At 41.2% G+C, this 4,671-nt stretch overlaps 1 pseudogene; it reads left to right on the plus strand.

Moving 5' to 3' along the window:
• Positions 1 to 1,021: 1,021 nt before the first annotated feature.
• Positions 1,022 to 2,814, plus strand: LOC117077920 (annotated as a pseudogene).
• Positions 2,815 to 4,671: the final 1,857 nt, after the last annotated feature.

The raw sequence follows: 4,671 nt of genomic DNA on the forward strand, positions 1-4,671 counted from the left end.
AGCCAAACAAAAATTTGGGTTTTCTTGTGCATATAAATGTTATGTTTGTGGTATACTATATTCTATTAAGTATGCAATAGTGTTATATCAACAAAACAATGTACATACACCTTAAATAAAAATGCTCTTGCTAAAAAATGCTAACCATCACCAGGGCCTTCAGCAGGTCCTAATCGTTTTGCTGGTGTAGGATCTTACGTCAATGTTGATGGTTTTTGACTGATCAGAGTGGTGGTTGCTGAAGGTTGGGGAAGCTGTGAGGATTTCTTAAAATAAAACAATAATGAAGTTTGTTCCATCAGTTGACTCAAGAACATTCTTGTCCCAAAAGATGTCTCTGTAGTGTATGATGCTGTAAAACTTCTCTCAGAAATGAAGTTAGTCCTGCAAACCCTGCCACTGCTTTATCAACCAAGTTTATGTAATATTCTAAATCCTTTGCTGTCATTTCAAAATACTTACAGCATGTCCACCAGGAGTAGATTCCATCTTTAAAGAACAAAACACTTTTTTTGGCTCATTCATAAGAAGAAACTCTTCACCCATTCAAGTTCTATCATGAACTTGCAGTAATAGAGTCACATCTTCAGAGTAGATTTAGCATAATTCTTGTGAACCCTAGGATTTTCAGAATGACGAATGAAATTTGGCTTCAACTTAAAGTCACATCTGCATTAGCCCCTCACAAGAGAGTCAGTCTATTCTTGGAAGCTTTGAAACTAGGAATCGACTTCCACTCTTTATGAAAGTTCTAGATGGCATCTTCTCCCCACAGGAGGTTGTTTTAAGTATACTAAAAATCTTCAGAAGACCCGGATAGTGGGAGACAGTATTCGGATCTTCTGTAGCCTGCGCTGGCTCTGGGATCTCAACACAGGTCTTTTGCTCTTCCTCCTCTTGAGCAGCCGTGGCTGCCAGGAAGACCCAGAACCCCAAGGCTGGGGTGGGCCAAGTGCAGGTGGTTTTGGTGCTCAACATCAGTGTGGTGCGGGGGCTTCAAGACATACTGAGGACCTACCTGGGATCCAAGGGCACCATGAGGACGCCTGTTTCTGGTGCTGGACAAATCAAACTTACTAAAGACAGCTATGTGCCGCGTCACAAAATGCAAATTCACGAAGTGCAAATGCTATTAAATGTATCCTTAATAGCAAAAGTAGCAACAGCTCAGGATGATATAACCGGTGATGGTATGACTTACAGTGTCCTAATAATTAGAGAGCTACTCAAACAGTCCGACCTCTACATTTCTGAAGGCCTTCATCCCAGAATAATCACTGAAGGATTTGAGACTCCAAAGGAAAGGGCCCTTCAGTTCCTGGAACAAGTAAAAGTAAGCAGAGAGATGCACATAGAAACACTTAAGATATGTGACCAGTACATCTCTTCATACTAAAGTTCACGCTGAACTTGCAGATGTCTTAAAATAGGCTGTAGTGGACACCATTTTGGCCATTAAAAAACAAGATGAATCTATCAATCTCCTCATAGAGATGAAAAATAAACCTGAAACTGATACAAGCTTAGAGGCCTATTTTGGACCATGGAGCACGGCATCCTGATATGAAGAAAAGGGCGGAAGATGCATACATCCTCAAGTGTAGTGTGTCATTAGAACAAGAAAAAAGGAAGTAAATTCTGGCCTTTTTATTTACAAGAGTGAAGAAGAGAGAGAAAAAATCATAAAATCAGAAGAAAGTTCATTGAACACATAGTTAAAAAATGATAGAACTGGCCAGGTGTGTTGGCTCAGGCCTGTAATCCCAGCACTTTGGGAGGCCGAGGCGGGCGGTTCACGAGGTCAGGAGATCGAGACCATCCTGGCTAACAGGGTGAAACCTTGTCTCTACTAAAAAAAAACAAAAAAATTAGCCGGGCGTGATGGCGGGCGCCTGTGGTCCCAGCTACTTGGGAAGCTGAGGAAGGAGAATGGTGTGAACCCAGGAGGGAGGGCTTGCAGTGAGCCTAGATCGCGCCACTGCACTCCAGCCTGGGTGAGAGCGAGACTCCGTCTCAAAAAAAAAAAAAAAAAAAAAAAAGAACTGAAAGGGAAAATCTGCGGTGATTCAGATAAAGGATTTGTTGTTATTATCAAAAGTAAATTGATCTCTTTTCCTTAGATGCTCTTGCAAAAGAAGGTGTAGTAGGTCTGCACAGAGCTAAAAGTAGAAATATGGACAGGCTGACTCTTGCTTGTGGCAGGGTAGCTCTGATTTATTTTGATGACCTAAATCCCAACTGCTTGGGACTTGCAGTTCTTGTGCATGAGTATACATTGAGAGAAGAGAAGTTTACCTTTATTGAGAAATGTAACAATCCTCACTCTGTCACATCATTGATCAAAGGATCAGATAAGCACACACTCTCTCAAACCAAAGACGCCATCAGAGATGGCTTGAGGGCTGTCAGAAGAGCTATTCATGATGGCTGTGTAGTTCCAGGTGTTGGTGCCGTGGAAGTGGCAATGGCAGAAGCCCTCATTAAATATAAGCCCAGCGTAAAGGGCAGTGAACAGCTTGGAGTTCAAGCATTTACTGATGCATTGCTCGATTATTCCCAAGGTTCTTGCTCAGAATTCTGCTTTTGATCTTCAAGAACATTAGTTGAAATTCAAGCAGAATATTCAGAATCAGTCTGCTTGTGGATGTGGACCTCAACATAGGTGAACCAATGGTAGCAGCAGAAATAGGAGTATGGGATAACTATTGATCAAAGAAACAGCTTCTTCACTCCTGCACTGTGATTGCCACCAACCTTCTCTTGGTTGACGAGATCATGCAAGCTATTAATAGAATATCTTCTCTGAAAGGTTGAGTTGAAGCTTCGCTGTATCTGAGTCTTGAAGACTCTGCAAAGTGATCCTGAGGAATATAGCTGTGGAATTTTTGTCCAAGCTTCAAATGGTTTTCAAAGGAATTTTCTTTTCCCATATGAAAGAAAAGAGAGAACACTGGTACTTAACAGAATTTTGAAGTTCTGAAATTACAATTACAGTATTTTTTTAATTGCACTGAAGTATAAGCACATAAAGCAGGTCCATGTCTGTCTTTTACCCAGTGAACAGGATGTTTTGCTTTAGCTGCAGTTACATAAAATTCCATGTGAGAAAAGCATGTTATCTACCTTATTATTAAATATTTATTGAAAAACGAATTTTAATGTTTAATAATTTCTTATGAGGATGTTTGTTAAATTATCCAAGTGTTCTATTGTCAAGTATGGAGGTTTAAATAAACTTTGTGCTAATATAAAAAACACTTATGTAATTTAAGATTTTGGGCCGGGCGCGGTGGCTCAAGCCTGTAATCCCAGCACTTTGGGAGGCCGAGACGGGCGGATCACGAGGTCAGGAGATCGAGACCATCCTGGCTAATACGGTGAAACCCCGTCTCTACTAAAATATACAAAAAACTAGCCGGGCGAGGTGGCGGGCGCCTGTAGTCCCAGCTACTCGGGAGGCTGAGGCAGGAGAATGGCGTAAACCTGGGAGGCGGAGCTTGCAGTGAGCTGAGATCCGGCCACTGCACTCCAGCCCGGGCGACAGAGCGAGACTCTGTCTCAAAAAAAAAAAAAAAAAAAAAAAAAAGATTTTGAAAGCATCCCTGTTAGTATAAATTTCTATTTGTAAACTTATTGGATCCGTTGGACTTTTCCTGCTTTTGAAATAGCTTTGCTACAATACTCCCCACAAAACATTAAGCTGTAGTAAATGAGAAGAAGAGTAAACTAGAGGCAAGGGAGTTGAGAGAGTTGCAAGGGACAAGTGGCAAAAATAGAAGAAGCAGAGGTAAAAGATGATGGAGCGCATGGTGACTAAGGGCTAAGGCTATTGGGGGAAATACGAGATTCATAGCTGACCATATTTTCAAGCCTCTGAACTTTTTGCTTGTGCACCATTATCCATCCCAAACCCTCTAGTGTCATATTTTTCTCACCCAAATTACTGTTCTCTCCTACGTATTTCCACAAGATTGTTTATATACAGTTGGTCTATTTCTGTAGTCCTTAAAGATGAAATTGTGTGATACTATGAACCACACCCATATAAGACAGTGAAGTCATTGATCAATGCTGTGTGTGTTCTGACTGCTCCAGCAACTGGCCATTCTCTGACCTCTTTCCTTCCACTTCAGCCTCCTCATTCCCTGAGACATCCCAATATTTGAGGGCTTAGCAGTTATCTTCAGTGAATGTGTAATAAATATTAAATCCTCAAAACAAAAAATAAAATATGTGGTTTAGTATCTAGCCACCTTTATCAGCTATCCTAGCGAGATCTTTTGGCTAACTCGCTGCAACTTCTGTGTCAGCACTTGCTGCCTCATCTTGTGCTTTCGTGTTATGAAAATGACTTCTTTGCTTAAATCTCATGAACCAAACTTTTGCCAGCTTCTGACTTTTCTTCTTTAGCCTCCTCACGTCAGTGTATAGTATCTTATGGATCACAGTATGGTTTTGCTCTGGATTAGGCTTTGGTTTAAGGGAATGTTGTGACTTGTTTGATCCTCTATCCAGACTTCTCGAACTTTCTCCATACCAGCAGATTTACTTTTTTATTTGTGTGTTCACTGGAATGGCTTTTTTTTTTTTTTTTTTTTGAGGCGGAGTCTCGCTCTGTCGCCCGGACTGGAGTGCAGTGGCCAGATCTCAGCTCACTGCAAGCTCCACCTC

Source organism: Trachypithecus francoisi, unplaced genomic scaffold (genome assembly GCF_009764315.1).
Source record: "Trachypithecus francoisi isolate TF-2019V2 unplaced genomic scaffold, Tfra_2.0 Lachesis_group0, whole genome shotgun sequence".
In the NCBI taxonomy this organism is placed as follows: Eukaryota; Metazoa; Chordata; class Mammalia; order Primates; family Cercopithecidae; genus Trachypithecus; species Trachypithecus francoisi.